This window comes from Trichosurus vulpecula, chromosome 2, assembly GCF_011100635.1.
Source record: "Trichosurus vulpecula isolate mTriVul1 chromosome 2, mTriVul1.pri, whole genome shotgun sequence".
NCBI classification, from domain to species: Eukaryota; Metazoa; Chordata; class Mammalia; order Diprotodontia; family Phalangeridae; genus Trichosurus; species Trichosurus vulpecula.
In genome coordinates, this window is record NC_050574.1 from 47,101,972 (window position 1) to 47,120,043 (window position 18,072).

The following is an 18,072-nucleotide window of genomic DNA, read 5'->3' on the forward strand; positions in this document are numbered from 1 at the left end:
TCATATTTAACAGAAGAGGAAACTGAGGCTCACCCAAACCATGCCTTGCCCCAAGTCACTCAGGCTCGACTCTTGACTCCAAATGACTCCAAATATGGTATAGCACCATATCCAAGATGATGCAGAATATTTATTTAAGAGGCAGAAAAGTGTGGACTTATTCTTTTAAAAATAAATCTTGCCAACTTTTTATGTCACCTTTCTTTCCTTCCTTCTTTTATCTTCCCTCTTCCTTCCTTCCTTCATTTCTTTCTCTTTCTTCTTTCTTCCTTCCTTTCTTTCTCTCTCTTTCTCTCTCTTTCTCCTCTCCTCCCCTCCCCTCCTCTTCCCTCCCCTTTCCTCTTCCTCTTCCCCTTTTCCTTCCCCTTCCCCTTCCTCCTCTTCTTCTTCCTCTCTCTCTCTCTCTCTCTCTCTCTCTCTCTCTCTCTCTCCTTCCCTCCCCCAGACTGAGTCTCCCTCTCTCACCAAAGCTGACCACACATGGGTCCAACTCGTTACTAATGGGTGCAGGAACTTTTACCTATTCATATGGAACAGTTTGCCTCTCCTCAAGCAGCCTGGTGACCTCTTTCCCCCAGGAGCTCACCATTTGGAGACTTGGTGTGGGTCCCGGTAGGTTTAGCCCACTGCATCTCAGAACTCTCAAGCTTGAAATCTATCCACCTCAGTCTCCCACACTCACAGGGATTGTAGGAATGAGTCATCACAGCTTCCACAATCATTTCCAAATATATCCCAGTTCCTGTCATTCCCAGAGAGCCATCTCTTGTAACAATTTTTTTAAGAGAGAAGGAACAAAAAGCAATTCAGAAAAATTAATCAACACATCAACTAACTTTGACATTAGTCACAAGGGTCCACGCCAATAGCTTCCTACCTTTTCCCTAAAATGAAGAAAGGTATGCATTCTCCTCTCTTCTTTGGCTACAAGCTTCATTATCATAATTCTTAACTCTCATAATAAATATGCCTAGGCAAGCAAATCGAATTCCCATATTGCCTGTGTCTCATGGGTATATGTCTCAACTGAACCCATCACTTCTTTATCAGGTCACATGCTTCCTCAATAGTCCTCTAGAACCATGGCTGGTCATTGCATTTGATAATTACAACATATTTAGCTTTGTTTTGTAGTTTTTTCCTCTCGTGTCGTGGTCACTGTATCTATTTTTTGCCTTGCTCAAGCATAGACTTTTTCATTTGTAGATTATATGTGTATATAATTTTCTTTCGAGTTGTCATCCATTCTGGAAGAATGGGAAAGAAATGTCTAGCTTAAAGTTACCAGTGGGACAGGAAAAACGTATTTGGGTAGGCTGTTTCAAGACTTAACCCAAGACAATGAATCCATTGGAAAGTGATATTACGTTTCAAAAATGGAAAACAAGGAGACATTTAATTAAAAGTTAGGAGTAAAGGAGATAACTCCAATTCCAACACCATTTTCTTTTTCTTTTTTGGGGGGGGAGTGGGGAGGGGCAATCAGGGTTGAGTGACTCGACCAGTGTCACACAGCTACTAAGCATTTGAGGCCAGATTTGAATTCAGTCCTCTTGGCTCCAGGGCTGGTGCTTTATCCACTGAGCTACCTAACTACCCCCCCAACACCATTTTCTGATGGTGCATGGGAAGTGGTACCCTTGCATGGAAAGAGAAATAACATTGCCCTCTGCTGATTAATTTTTGTTTTTTAAAGTTTGTCAAAAATCCTGAGCTAAAACTAGGTTGGGACAATCTGGCCATCTCTCACGGTACTAAATTTTGCAAACTTTTACCATAGTTTGAAAAAATAAAACATAGTTTGGAGTTAGAAAGAATAAATAGTTAAAAATAGAAAACTACAAAGATGAGGTAAGCCCCTCTCCTGCTCTCCCTTTCTGCCCTCCCCAGCATCCACCTCATACCAGTATCCAAGGGCTGCTTGCCCCAGGTGTGGTGTGTGGCACTTGCTCAAGGTACAGACATTCACAGCTTCTCCAGAATATGCATGATGCTTCCCTCCTGGGAGCCCTGGCTGCTGCCCCAGCCCACTCTGTCCTACTCTCCCTTAATGTATTGACGTTGGCAGCAATAGTATGTCTTGTCATGCCAATAAGGTAATTGAAATTGAGTGGTCTCTAAGAGTCCAATTAATCAACAAATAAATTATAAACCTGTGGTCACTTCCACTCCTTCATAGGAGGCATATCTGCTCCTCTAAGGCCTCTGAAGTGCTGAGGGATTGTTCAAAGAAGACCTCACGTGTCACTAATGGGATTCAGAAGAAATTAGATTTTTTTTCAAAATAAACTTATCTTTTTCCTTTTTCTTTCTCTTCAGAGTCAGAAAGTCTGGTTTAGCTGAAATAGGAAATGATCTCAACATTTCGCCAACCTTTCCAACCCCATCAATTCTGAAAAGTATAAACATATTTTATTCTGTTTCCATCCGAAAAGCGCGAGTACTTTTACAAGCATTCCACCACGTCAAATGCCCTCAGAGAATGAAAGTCGGGGTGGCACAATGAAAGGGCTCTGAATTTGGCATCAGAGGACTTTAGTTCAAACCCTGGCTTCTGTTCTTGTCATGTGACCTTGACCAAGCCCCTTACCTCTATGGACCTCAGTTTCCCCATCTATAAAATGGACTTGGACTAACTGACCTTCTAGCTCTTGAACCTGAGAGTCTAAAACACTGGGTCAAATCAAGTAAGCCAACATTTAATAGGGAGAGATGAACTTGGATTCAAAGAATCGAATTCAAATATTGATGGGAAACCATTTGTCTGGAAAAAAGAGGGGGGTGTAATCAGCTTCAAAATTAGTCTGAGGCGTCTCAAAACTCTTAGCGTAGTTCTTTTAGCTATTAAAACTTACCCTATTTGAGCTATTAAGGCTTAAAACTTCACTACGATTTTTGGGACACCCTGTGTTAATCAGCAGCTTAGTATGGTGGCCAAGGGAGCCTAAACGATCTTAGGCTGCATTAAGAGTCTAGAAGGGAATAGACTCACCATGTTCCACGTGTATGTGCACATTTGTGTTCAACTGTGGGCAACACCTTTTAGGAAGGACAATAGTAAGTCAGAGAACATTCAGGGAAGATGATCAATCTGTCTGAAGGGACTCAAGCTCGTAACATATGGAAATCAGTTGAAGAAACTAGGAGTGTTTAGCCTGGAGAAGAGGATGCATAGCAGGAGTGTGATCGCTGCTGGTAGTATTTGAAGGGCTGTCACTTGGAAGAGAAATTATTAGACTTGTTCATTTTGGCCCAGGGGGAAAAGATTGTAGAGAGGCAAATCAAGGCTTGATCCACAGAAGACAAAAGCCTTCCTAACAGTTACAGCCATCCCCGAAGTGGGTTGAGCTGCCTCAGGAGTTGGCGAGGTCTCTTGTCTCCGCAGTGGGCGGCCACAGAGCAGAAGGTGATTGTTCACTTCTCAGGTATGATGTCAAGAGGATGTGTGTTCAGGTAGAGGCAATGCCACCAACTCTAGAATCCTGAGATTCAGCTATTCTCAGACACTTCCAAGCCAAGTTGCCTACACACTGGGTCTCCTCTTCATCTCCTTCCCCCCAGAACCACACCTGGGATTCTGAGCTCTCACAGGTGAGCATTCACCTTATTTTGCCTAGAAAAAAGCCACCAGGCCACTTGCTGGCCATTTCTGATCCAAGATCCCGAGGGGGTGGCCCCCTCATTCAATTCCCATTTATGGGTTGTCTTCTCCAGTTAGAAAGTAAGCTGTGATTTGTATCCCTAGCATCAAGCACAGTGCCTGGCACATAATAAAGGCTTAATAAATCCATCCCTCCATCATTTTATTCATTGGATGAATGGGACCATCGATTCCTCTATCATTCTCCTTTCCTTAATAGTTCTGTGTTACATTCAAACCAAGGAGTTAGTGAGACCAGCCAGGGCTAAATGGGAGCATTTTGCAAAGAAGCCTCAGAACAGACTTCCTGGTTAAGCCTCAGGATAATCAAATCATTTGTCCTCTTTAACCCCGCACATGCAAACAGTCTTGTTGCCAGGGGAAAAAAATAATTCAAATGCCTTTGTCTGGAGGTATTGTAAATTCAGCTCATCTTAGCAGGGGGAGGGAGCATTTGGAATTCAACTGTGGAAAGCCCGGACGTTACTTAGTTTTTGAATGAGCTTGCTGTATAGTGGACTCCCAGATGAGGAAGGAGCAGTCGTAGCATGCAGACAGAACCCGCTGTGTGGCAGAGATGGCAGAGATGGAGACAATCGGCTTTGCTAAGGGGAGTCTGTTTGATCAGATCCAAGTGGGGGGCACTGGGGGGGGGGAGGCGGTGCACAGAAGGCCCCACAGCCAGGAACGGATGAGAGGTTCTGAAAGAAGCTCCTTGTGTGGGGAGTGAGCCAAGCAGCCCCAGGGAAGACCAGAAACTCCCACCTTGGGAGGAGTAGAGATTTCTTCCATGGGGGTGCCCTTTTCCAGCAACATTGACTGGAATCCCGTATGGCTTCAACGAAGACTCTTTTCAAGGGCTACTAGGGCTGAAAATTGTGCAACCTGGTGATGATCTCAAAATTAGCTCAGTGGGTCCTGAGACAACAATACTACAGTCTGTTGCTGGGCTAACTAGAACCCTTTCCAGTTTGGTGAAGAATAAGAATAAACCATAATAATAGCTGGCATTTATATGGCGCCTTAAGGTTTACAAAACACTTTACAGACGTTATTACATTCTATCCTTGCAACAGCCCTCGGGGGAGATGCGATCATAATCCCCATTTTGCTGATGAGAAAACTGAGACCCAAGGAGGTTGTGATTTGGCCAAGGTCACTCAGCTAGTTAGTGTTTGAGGCAGGATTTGAACTCAGGTCATCCTGACTCCAAGTCCCATACTCTGTAACAATAACTAGCATTTATAGAGGGCTAACTATGTGCCGGGCACCATGCTAAGCACTTTACACATTATCTCCTTTGATCCTCACAATGACAATTAAAGGAAACTGAGGCAAATAGAGGTTAAGTGATTTACCCAGAATCACACAGCTAGTAAATATCTGAAGCCAGATTTGAACTCAGGGCTTCCTGATTCCAGGCTGTCATTTCCTTGTATAGCCTGTCAGTGTTTGTACTCTACTGGCATACTTTTGAGAGGGTAGTCAGTCAGTCAACAGGCATTTATGGAGCCCTTACTCTGTACTGGATGCTGTGCTAAACATTGAAGAAAGGCAAAAACACAATGCCTGTTCTCAGGGAGCTTGCCTTCACATTCACATGCAGACAACTATGCACATGCAAGATCTATGAAGGATGTACGAGAAGTGATCCAGGAGGGCTGGCGCTAGAAGGGCATGGTGAGCCCGAAAGGACCTTCTGCACAAGGTGAGATCTGAGCTGAGCCTAGAAGGAAGCCAGGAAAGTGTGGAATCACCACCTCCACAGATAACATCTTCGATATGATTTCCATCATTTATGGTGCAAAGGTTGATGCGCTTTGGAAGATTCACGTGAACTCGATGCAATAACTCGATAACTCCACGTTGCCATCAATTTTAGCACATTCACTCTTGGAATATGAATATGAAATCATATGATGTTATCTGAAGTTGAAGATGTTATTTGTTAATATTCCAATTAAATAAAATATTGTTGAAAATTTCAATCATTTCATTTCTTGAAAATATGCATTTTTACCTATGTGTCCAGACTTCAGGAACACCCTGTATGTGGTTATTCATGTGCCTTTCCCCCAACCTACCTCATCCATTAGCTGCTTGGTGAGAATCCTGTGATTTCATTGGAAATTAGCCTTAAAAAGCAGATAGATGACTATCTCCTGAGCACCTTCTGTAGGGAGAAATAGAACAATCCCATAGATAGGATTCTTATTGACAATATTAAAGGCTTCTTAGAAATGTCACAAGGGCTTATGTTAGCCAATGACCTGTGATGGCATTTTAAATAATAGTCATCATCATCATCACCATCATCATCATCATCTTCACCATCATCATCATCATCTTCCCCTTGTGAAAGCGCTGTTGATCCCTGGGGAGAGGGAAGATCTAGAACGATCACTGGAATCAGTCCTTGTGGGGTGCTTTATTGTTCCCTTTGATTGAGTCATTAAACAAATATTTATTAAGCACTCATTGTTTGTGTCCAGGACACTGTGCAAGGGCTGGGGAAGAAAGACAAAATAAAACATGACCTTGGCCTGCAAAGAGAATATAACCTAGTGGAACTTGTATACTCCTATTGTTACAGCTGCTGTTATTAGTAATAATAAAATAACACTAATAGTTAGCATTTATATAGGACTTTAGGGTTTGCAAAGCATTTTGCAAACATTATCTCATTGGATCCCCACAACAATCCTGGGAGGTACATGCTTTTATTTTCCCTGTTTTAGAGGTGAGGAAGACTGAGACCAAGAGAAGTTACTTGCCCTGGGTTGCGCAGCTAAAAAGTAGCTGAAGGAAAGCTGAGGAAAGCTGAGGAAAGATTGAAACACAGGTCTTCTTGACTTCAGGTCTAGCAATCTATCTACTACACCAGTTAGATGCCAATAAACATATTACATATTTGAATGGAAAGAAAGAAGGAAGGAAGGAAGAAGGAAGGAAGGAAGGTTCCACAGACAAGACCCTCATCCCTAAGCTTCTGCTTTTCCCCATGCCTAGAGCACTCCCCCTCCTCCCCTCTACCAATGACCTGGCTGGCTTCCTTTAAGTCCCAACCAAAATCCTACTCTATACAGGAAGCCTTCCCCAACCTTCCCTCTCCTAATCATTCCCCATTTGTCCTGTACAGACCTTTTTCCGTATAGATTTGTTTGCATGTCATGTCTCTTCCATTAGATGGTAAGCTCCTTGAGGGCAGAGGCTATCTTTTGCCTCCTTTTGTATCTCTAGTGCTTAACAGGAGCTTAATAAATGTTTATTGATTGACTGATATGAATGCAAGAAAAGAGTAAAAACAGCCTCTGCCCCCTGGGACCTTACAATCTAGTAGAGGAAGACAATGCTCCAGAGGAAACTAGACAGAGGGGAAGGGAGGCAGAATGAAAGTCCCTAGCATGGGTTTTGAGGTCTGAACCACAGGGTTTAAAGGGGAATAAAGGCTGGCTTGGGACCCTCCACAAAATGGAAGCCCCAGGTAGGAACTTACCAATGGGTGAAGGGAAAGGGCTCTCCCAGGCCAAGAGGGGCACAGGAATTGTGGGATGTTCCAGGCAAGAAGGCGCCAGGCTCTAAGGATGAATGCCTAGGACAAGGAGAAGCAAAATGGGATATGATTAACAGAAGGGAGAGAGAAGTTCTTCACGGGTGGGCCAGGGAAGGTTTCAGAGCAGGTGTCCACCAAGGCGCCTTTGAAGCTGGGGAGATTTTTCAGCAGGCATTGCTAATAATGGTAGATAGGAAACTGCATTTCCAATCTAGAGAAGGATGAATAAAAGCGTAGGGGCAGAGACAGAGACAGAGATAGAAAGAGGTAGTGTGAGATAATGGCTAGTGTGCCAGACTTGGAAGACCTGGGTTCAAATCTCACCTCTTATACTATCTGCATGACTGTGGGCAAGTCATTCACCCTTTCTAGGCCTCAGTTTCTTCATCTGTAAAAAGGAGACTATAATGCTTTGAATACCTGCCTCAAATCAGATAATGTATGCAAGGTCCTATATGAATATTAGTTTTATGTTTGGGGAACAATATATTTTACAGATTGCTGGAGAACAGGATTCATAAAGAGAACTAGTGCCAGAAAAGACAAGAAAGACAGGTTAGATGCACATTGTAGAGGGCCTTGAATGCCAGGCAAAGGAGCTTGGACTTTCTCCTATAGGCAGCGGAGCCCCAAAAATAATCGACTTTTTTTTCCATCAGAAAATGCCTGTGATCCAAGGAGTGCATTAGGACGATTAGTGTGACAGCGTGTGACAGATAGATTGTGGGGGGAGAAGCTAGAGGTTGAAAGATGAGTTAGGCGGCTATTACAATCATCTAAGTGAGAGTTAATGAGGGCCTGCACCAGGGTGGTGGCATTGAGAATGGGAAGGAGGCAGTGGAAGCGAGAATTATAATGACATTAACAGCACTAGGGCAGGCGGCAGAAGGGCGAGCCTTGAGAGAAATGGGATGAGTTCAGGAGATCCTAGATTTCAGTATAAAAGGGAGGTTGGAGGCCATTGAGTCCAGCCCCACTTACCTCACGGATGAGAGACCTCAGGTCCAGATGGTAACTTGTCCAAGGTCACACACCCTAGTGAGAAGCAAAACCATCCTTTGTAAGCAGAACCTCTGATTCCAAATCCAGTATGCTTTCCACATCTCCTCCCTTTCTGGTGCCATTTGGGGATTTAATTGTAACCTTTGGGTATTCACTGCCCACCCCAAGGCAAAGTCCAAGTGGCCTGTGCTTGTGCTGGGGACAGCTTGGTGCAAAGTAGAGATGACACCAGATTGTCTGGGCTCCGCTGATTCTCAGCCACTGGTGTGTGCTAGAGCAGTTGGTAGCCTGGAGATTGGTGGGCAGGATGTAACAGAAATGGTGTTAGGCTTGGAATCCATCTGGGTTTGAGTAGGTTCTAAATGTTATAACCTTGGACAAGTCATTCACCCTTTGAGACTTTGTTTTCCTTGTATGTACAATGAAGATGTTGAAAAATATGAGATATCACTCTCTATCTTAAGATCCCTCCTAGCTCTAACATTCTACGTTCTAAGGCTCCTCCCAGTTCAAACAATGAACATTTATTAAGCACGTACTATATTCCAAGCACTGTGCTATGTGCTGGGGATACAAAAAGAGGCAAAAAACAGTCCCTGCCCTCAAGGCTGCCTTGCAGTTCTTAGAACATATGGCCCCTCCCACCTCTGACATTCTCTGTTCTAAGTACCCTCCCAGCTCTGACATTCTCTGTTCTAAGGGCCCTTCCAGCTCTGACATTCGCTGTTATAAGACCCTTCCTGCTCTGACATTCTCTGTTCTAAGGGCCCTCCCAGCTCCAACATTCTCTCTTCTAAGCACCCTCCCAGTTCGGACATCCTAGGTTATAAGGGCCCTCTCAGCTCTGACATTCTGTGTTCTAAGGCCCCTCCCAGATCTGACATTCTCTGTTCTAAGGCCCCTCCCAGCTCTGACATTCTCTGTTCTAAGGGCCCTTCCAGCTCTGACATTCTCTGTTCTAAGGGCCCTTCCAGCTCTGGCATTCTCTGTTCTAAGGGTCCTCCCACTTCTGACATCCTCTGTTCTAAGGCCCTGCCCAGCTCTGACATCTTGTGATTCTACATTGTGATGGGGTTCTGGTTCTTTCATTTGGATATATTGGGGTTCTAGCTATGCAGTCTGCTGGGTCTGAGGAATTAATCAGAGGTCACTTGATACACTTTACAAAGGAAAGACAGCTGGGATTTAGGATAGCTGGGTATTTATTTCTCTGGACTCAGCCCTTTCCAATGTTTGCAAGCTGATATGACTTGATTTCTGGAAGCCTTCCCCAAGCCCTCTTAATTCTAGTGCCTTTCCTCTGTTAATCATTTCCTATTTATCCTGTCTATAGCATGCTTTATACACATTTATTTACAAGTTGTCTCTTCCATTAGACTGTAAGCTATTTGAAGGCAGGACTGTCTTTTGCCTTTTTTGTATCCCCGGCACTTAGCCCAGTGCCTGACACATAGTAAGCACTTTATAAATGTGTACTGATTGATTGATTTCTCTCAGTCTCAATTTCTTCATCTGTAAAATGGGGATGAACCACATTCATAATGTCTACCTTGCAAATATGTCACAGGGTTCAGCGGCCTTGAAAGTGTTTAGTAGCTATGAGCGTCTGAGTGAATGTCTGACCTTGACTTATAGAATTCTAGGACATTGTAGCTTGGAGGGTACCAGAGGGTGCCTCTGGTCCAACACCTTCATTTCACAGAGAAGAAAAACCAGGGCCGAGGAAGCTCAAGTGACTTGCCTCTCCAGTGGCTGAGAGTTCACTGGCTTCTAGGTCTCCTGGCCCTGGGACTACTGTTCTTTCCCCCTTTGCCCCCTTAAATCCTATCTATTTAGCCCATTTTCCAGGATCCGAGGCAGCTTTTTCCATGGCTTGGCTCAGCATCATGTCACTAAGAGAAGCTGGGGTGGTAATAGCCTATCTCTTCAAGCTGCTTCCATCCCTTTATGGCCCCCATTAAGCGAGGCTTTCTGGAATGGCCCTTGGAGAGGAGAGCCCTTTCAAGGCAAATTAAACGAAAGCAAACTCTGCTAACAACTCTTTTTAGCACCATGGTTTAGGAGGAGGCCTCCCTGCCATATATTGTGAAGGTGCTATCTGAGCCCAGCCCTTCCCAAACTGCCACTTCATTCAGATGTGAAAGGTGGCCTCTGATGCTGTATGTGCCCAGAACATGAGCAAATTCCAACCCATAAGTAGAGACATGATTGGTTAATAACCTTATCTGTCCTGCCCAAATAAGTGGGGAAGATGAACCTGTTTCAGATCCTGCCACGAATGAGAATTACTGGAAGATGCAGCTTGGGCAAGTTGCTTAACGTCCCTAGACTTCAGTGTGCTTAAATGTAAAATGAGGTGGTTGGCCTGGTTGGTTTCTATAGAAAGAACATGGTACATGAAACAAAGACCCTACTTTGAATCTCTGTACTGTCAGTCAATCTATAAATATTTATTAAGTATCTACTGTGTGCCAGGCACTGGGCTAAGCACTGAGGATGAAAAAAAAGGCAAAAGATAGTCCCTGGCTTCAAGGAAACTTGCAATCAGATGGGGAGGAGACAACACACAAAAGGAAGTAGACAAGCAGGAGTGTCAAAGAAGGTACCTGGCCTGGGGCTGATGGAGAAGTCCAAAGGAGTAGGGGAGGGGGGAAGAAGAGATGCTTGTCTCCTGGAGGGAGGGGCCCCAGGAAGAAAGAGGACTAATGAGGTATGAGTCCCAGGGAGGCACTGATCTTGCAGGGGGAAGAGGTTCCTTAAACATGATGGAGAAATCCAGGAGCACAAAGTGAGAAATGCTGTCACTTTACTAGCTAGGTCACCTTGGGAAAATCACTTTGCTCCCCCTGACCTCAGTTTCTTTATCTGTAAAACAAAAGAGTAAGGCTAGATCAGATCAAAGATTCTTAACCTTTTAGCGTGAGGGACCCCTTGGTGGTCTTGTGAAGCCCACAGACTCCTTCTCAGAAAAAAAAATGCCTTTAAATGTAGAAAATAAAATACATGGGATTGTAAGGAAACAAATTCTATCGAAATAGGTATAAAATTGTTTTAAAAGTTAATGGACCCTAGGAAATTAACCCCTAAACTAGATGAATCACCTTTCCACCCCACCCTCAGCTCCCTATTGGCCATTTACAGTGAGAACAGCTCAAGTGTGAGTTGCTATTCCTAAGTTTTTAGTAACCTAAAGTGACAGCATTTGGCCATTCTCAAGTAGGGCCACAAATTGAGAGTTAGAAAGGACCTCAGAGTCCAACCCTCCTCGTTTTATGGCTGAGAAAATAGAGCTTGGCTGGTTTCATTGCTGGTGTAGATCCCATCCCGAAGCCAGTGCCTGTTCTCTGTGCCTGGACCTTCCCACTCAACCTCCGACTCTTAGAATTCCTGGTTTGCTTTAATATACTCAGTTCAATTGCCACCCTCCCTCACTTAAATCAAAGACAACTGCAAGTCATGTCATCATTTCCCTGATGCCATGGTCCTCTTCGAAAACGAAGGACAAACACAACAACAACCTCAGTCACCACCTCCTCCAGGACTTTCTGGCTTCCTCTAGCTGCCAGCCCCGGTCCCTTTAAGACCTCCTTTCCTTCCTTCTACTCTATATTTGTCTTATATGTTCTGAGGTATAGATGTCATCTCCCCTCAATAGAATATAAGCTCCTTGAGGTCAGGGACTGTTTTTGCTTTTTATTTGTATTCCCAAGTCTTAGTACAGTGCTTGGTAAATAGAGCTATTAACAAATAAATGTATGCTGATTGCTTGATTGAGACCCAGAGATGTTAAGTGATTAGCCCAGAGTCCCACAACTATTGAGTGTCTGAAGCAGGATTCAAAGTCCCCTGTGCCACCTAGCTGCCCTGCCTCCTCCACCAACCCTTCTCTCTCCCCAGCCCTTTTTCTCCATACTCCAGACTGTAAGTAGGCTTTTATATATGGTATTTGTCTATGAGAGAAAAAAGAGGTCTCAGTAAGATTCAGAAAATCTGCAGTGCACCTAAAGAGATTCTCCCCAACCCTGACATACTGGATCACATCCAAACTTCCTCATTTCTCCTTGGAAGCTAACATTTCCCCCAAGCCAATGAAAATGCTCCCTTTTGTCCTGAGGACCTTCTCTGTCTGTTTGGGATCAGCCTCACTAGGGCTATAAATAAAGTTCATTCCTTCACTTTCATCATCCCAGGAGGTCTCTCAGTCAATTAAAAGATAGATAGATAGATAGATAGATAGATAGATAGATAGATAGAGATGGATGGAGAGAGAGAGAGAGTGAGAGAGAGAGAGAGAGAGAGAGAGAGAGAGAGAGACAGGACAGAGAAAGATTAGATAGATGAAAGAGGGAACAGAAGGAAAAGAGGAAAGGGAAGAGAGAGAGAGAGAGAGAGAGAGAGAGAGAGAGAGAGAGAGAGACAGAAATGATCCCTGTGGGCCATACCACATTAACACCTGGCTACTATAGCTTAATTAGAAATGTTTTTTTTTACATTTTTAAAGTTTTATTGTATTTTAAAATGTTAAAAACCATTCTTAACACACAGGCTGTACAAAAAAAAAAGGTGAACCACAGTTTGCCAACCCATTATATAGACCATTGCCCAACCCGATCTTCAGAGCCATGAAATTGGAGGATCCCAGAGCCAGCCACGCAGAATGATTGGCATATTTTGGTGGAGGATAAAATCATCATCTTCCTTTAACAAAAGAGGATTCTAAATGATGGGTTTATTTTTTTAATGATCAGCAGCTTAAAATAGATGGGAACAGTAGTTGAAGAAGGTAAATAAAAAATCCTCCAGTTCAATGGTTTGTTATTTAGCTGCTAGTAGCAAAGCCAGGAGTAATTAGCACTGGGAGAAACCAAGGGAAATCATGGCTGCTCCTACAACACTCTAATTAACAATTCTTAATAGTCATAATAAAACCCAAAAGGAGGCCCTGTTTTGTGTGTGTGTGTGTGTGTGTGTATGTGTGTGTGTGTGTGTTTCCTTCTTGCTGATGAGTGATTGTTCTGGATTGCCAAGTGGTTGGCATTTGTGACCGTCCGCCTTTCTGGGCAAGGAACCCGGGTTAGATTGGGAAGGCTAAAGAGAGTAGCTGAGTTTCAAGCATTTGTTCCCAACACTTCACTCAAATTGTTATTATTATCGCTATTAGAGGCAACATGGTATAGTGGGAGGATGCCCAATCTCAACATCAAGAAAACCTGGGTTCAAATCCCACCTCTGACTCACACTGGCTGCGTGACTCTGGGCCAGAATCTTGACCTCGTGCCTGTAATGTGTAGTCTTAAGAGCTGTGCGGACCACTGAGGGGTTACTACGTCACAGTCAGTATATGGTGGAGGCATGTTTTTCCCATCACAGCCCACCACCCCATAGCTCTTGCTGTCTCCGCTTGATAGATGAGAAGATGGAAGCCCAGGTAGGTGAAGCCCAAGGTTATATGACAAGGCTGACCGCAAGGTAGTTTGAGGAGGGCAGATCCTGGAAGTGGGAGAGATCAGGAAAGGGTTCATGAGGGAAAGAACCTGGGCTTGAGTCTTGAAGGAACCTGCTGTTTATTAGAGAGGAGAATTGTGTTGGTCTCAGAGAAGGGAAGACAGCAAGGCCAACACTCCATCGACTTGACACCTTGCTCCCTCTCAATGGAAACGATCACAAAGAGCTCGGGCTCATTGGAGTTTGATGCTTTGCTTATCAAAGAGGGCTTATGACTTGCTGTGGTTTCCAGTCATGCCCAGAGTAAGCAGGCTCCTATATTCATTTAAACATGGATTAGGGCTCCTGGGCCCTAACAGAGGTGCCACATTTGGAGAAGCCCTGGTTCTTCCTTTCATGTAGCTTACTGCCTTGTACAGTGATAGGCTACACACACAGATAACCATGTTACAGAATTAGCCTCAGAGTGGAAGAGCCCTCAGACACCATCTAGTCCCACCAGTACTGAAAGAGAATACCTTCTCTGACATCCCCACAGAGGTTCAGCTGACCTCTGGGATTATCCTCAATTTACCTTGTATATATATCATATGGACATAGATGTTTGTATGTCATTCCCTTCATGAGCCTGTGAGATCTTCCAGAGCAGGGACTAGATTTTTTTTTCCTTTCTCTATATCTTCAGGACTTAACACAATGCCTGGAACATAGTAAACATTTAAATGCTTGTTCTTTTCTTTCTTTCCTTCCTTCTTTCTTTCTTTCCTTTCTTCTTTCCTTCACTCCTTCCTTCTTTTCTTCCTTTCTTCCTTCTTTTCTTCCTTCCTTCCTTCTTTCCTTCCTTCCTTTTTTCCTTCCTTATTTGCTTCCTTCTTTCTTTCTTCTTTCCTTCCTTCTTTGCATCCTTCTTCCTTTCCATCCTTCCTCCTTTCCCTCCTTCCTTCTTTCCTCCTTTCCTTCCTTCCTTCTTTCCTCCTTTCCTTCCTTCCTTCTTTCCTTCCTTTCTTCTTTCCTTCCTTCTTTCCTTCCTTCTTTGCTTCTTTCCTTCCTTCCTTCCTTCTTTCCCTCCTTCCTTCTTTCCTAACTGCTTCTAAGATAAAATAAAAACTACTCTGTTTTTTCATTTATAGCCCTCCACAGTTTCTTTGTTCGTCTACCTCTGCTAATTTTTCTCATGTTATTTCCCACCCCCATGCCCTACATTCCCATCTATCCCCACATAGTGGGCATCCCATCTCCCACCTCTGGGTCTTTGCATAGACTGTTCCTCAGGCTTGAATGCCCTTCCTCTTCGCCTCCACTTCTGAGCTTCACTCATTCCATTTAAGGCTCAGCTCGGGGGCCACCTCCTACTCGTGGCCTTCCCTGATTCCCCAGTTTGTGCCCTCACTGACCCCCCTGACTTTACATAGTATTTGCTTTGTATATATTTTGCATTGTTATCTGTGTGCTTCTTGTATCCCATGAAGAGAATGTCAATTCTTTTTGTCTTCACAACCCTGGTGCCTAGCACAGTGCCTGGCACATAGTAAGTATTTAATAAATACTTTTTGAATTTGTTTGAGCGAGTCATTATCACGTGGCTGTCTGCAGACTGTTAGCCCACCATCCTCAAGGTCTGGTAGCAGGGTAGTCACGAGACAACAGCAATTCTTCAGCTCCTGCCAGAGAGCCATCACCATACCATGGAAAGAGCCCTGAACTTGGAGTCAAGGGACCCTGAGTTCAAATCCCAGCTCTGCCCCTTTCTACCCACGTGACCTTAGGCAAGTCACTTCACCTGCCTCTTCTCCATCTCTTCCTCTGTATATAAGGGGGTTGGACTATATTTCTCTAAAGACCTTTCTAGCCCAAAACCTGTGGTCCTTTGAGCCTGCGATTGGTGGCCCCCTTCATCTATCAGACAAACTCATAGCATCCAAGAGCTGGAAGGGACCTCAGAGATCATCCAGTCCAACTTGGACCTAAAGTGGGAAACTTCACTCATAAGATTCAGGAGACATCCAACTTACACAACACCTTCTGTGAGAGAGAGAGAGCCAATATTTGCTATGGAATAATTTACTTCCTGGAAGACTTGTGGGACAGGAAAATAAGTAATTGTTTTTTATTATTGTATTTTATGTTTGTTTAGTGCCTGTTCTTTTGGAAAAGCTCTCACATCTATTATAAGCATGCCTCAGGGAGTAGGCACCAGGGCATTTTAATGTGAGATCTATGGTGTAAAACTCCTTCTGGGAAAGAGCATTTGGTTTGTTCTCTTGGTTTTGTCCGAAGGTTCCTGACCTGTGACCTCCACATCTGTTGGAGACAGGAGGGAATGTTCTCTCATGTGGAGGTGGCCAGGGTAACTTCTCATGTCACTGGGACAATGTTCCGTTTTTCTCCCTTCCTTTAGGAAGTGAAATATGAGAAAATAGAGAGAGAGGAAGAGAAGAGAGAAAGAGAAACAGAGAGAGATGTGGGGAGGGAAGGAGAGAGAGTAACAGCAACACAAAGAAACAGAATGAGAGAGAGGAAGAGGAGGGAGAGACAGAAAGAGAGAGGGAGGGTGAGAGAAGGAGGGAAAGAAAGAGGGAGAAAGAGAGATGAAGAGAGGGAGGGAGGGGTGAGAAGGGAAGGAAAGAGGAGAGGGCAGGGGAGGGGGAGGAAAGGGGAGGGAAGGGGGGAGGGAAGAAGGGAAGAGAAGGGAAGAGAAGAGAAAAGGAGGGAAGGAGGGAGAGAGAGCCCAGAATATTGCTCCCAAAGACTTGAACATGTTCATTTGTCTTCCCTCCAAATTCAGTTCAACTGGATAAGCATTTATTAAGTACTGGCTGTCTTTAAGGCCTCTCCTTTGTCCCACAGCCTTGGGTGAGAGGCAGTTTGATGTGGCAGCTTAAGAGCCAGTTAGGAAGATCTAAGTTGAAGTCCTCCCTCCAATACCTACCAGCTGGGTGATCCTGGGTAACTTACTTCATCTCTAGTGCCCCAGGCAGCCCTCCAAGATGCTAAGTTCCTGGAAAGGTACAGAGCCACATGGGTAAAAGGAATTTCCATACAGGGAGTTCCCCACTTGGATAAAGGTTGAAGGAATCGTGCTAGAAAGTGGTGATACAAAGATAAAAACAGCCCCTTTCATCAAGGAGCTTTCTCAAGGACCTTCTTTGTAATGTTTATATTCTGTCACTTAGGGCAGTGATGGGCAGACCTATAACAAGATGGGGGGAAACAGAAGAACCAGGTCTTTGAACCAGGGGGCCGTCTCTAGGGATCCCCACAATACCATTCTGGGGAGCGTTTTCTCCAACCCTAACCCCTGCAGTGACACTCCAGATGAACTCCTCCCCATTTGGTCCTTTCCTGAGCAGGGGGATCCCCATCCTGCCACATGTTTTCTCCTCATTGCAGCCAAATCCCTGGGATCCTGCCCAGGATCTCCCCCAGTCTCTCAGTGGCAAATCAAGACATCACCCTGTGATGTCATTGGGTCTCTTCAAAAATGAAGGATGAACAGAAGTGTGGCAATCGCACAGTATCCAGGAACGACCTTTGTTCCCACATTGACCACACCCCAGGCAAGTGCTCCCTGCCCATCTCTTCCCCACAGAACTCCTGCCCTCCCCCCTTTATCAAAGCAAATGCTCCTACTTCTAGCTCTGGTTAGAGATGTGGTTGAAACCAATTTTAATTGTCCTAGTGATAAGCGATGACCATCAGCTACTATGAAATGTAGTTCTGCGACATGGTTTACGTTAGAAGTCTACAGAAACAGTTTTTCATCTCTCCGAGACTCTGAAGAGAGGCTTTGTTCTGGACCGTAGTGTAATAGAGTCGTCCTCGACTTCAATTTGCTTTTCAATTGTTTCTATTATACCTCCAATCCAAGTTATTAAAGTTTAATAGTGTGTACAGCCTTCCCTAAGCTGCAGGGCTCCAAGTGGGATGTTTACACTATATTCAAGTGTGAATTCAAATGCTTTGGGGGAGGGGGATATTAGGGATCCATAATCTGTTGTTTTTAGAGCAATCAAGTCTAGTGGTTGGTTTTGCCTTGCCCTGCTTCATCCAGCAAGGCATGCCAAGTTTAGGTGACTCCTCCAATGGCTTCCGGAAAGGTCTGAATCAGAGAACTTCAGCTGAGATCCAGGGAGGTTAAGCTGCCTGCCTGAGAACACATAGGTATCAGATGTAGGATTCGAGCCCAGGTTCTCTGACACCAGGAGAGTTCTCTCTACTGTATCCCACTGCCTCCAGTAAAGGAGTATTCTATAGAGGCTCCATATTCTCATTGCTTACTGGGTTTGGAATCAGGAAGATTCATCTCCCTGAGATCAAATCTGGCCTCAGATACTTACTAGCTGGGTGACCCTGGACAAATCACTTCACCCTGTGTGCCTCAGCTTCCTCATCTGTCAAATGAGCTGGAGAAGGAAATGGCAAACCTCTCCGG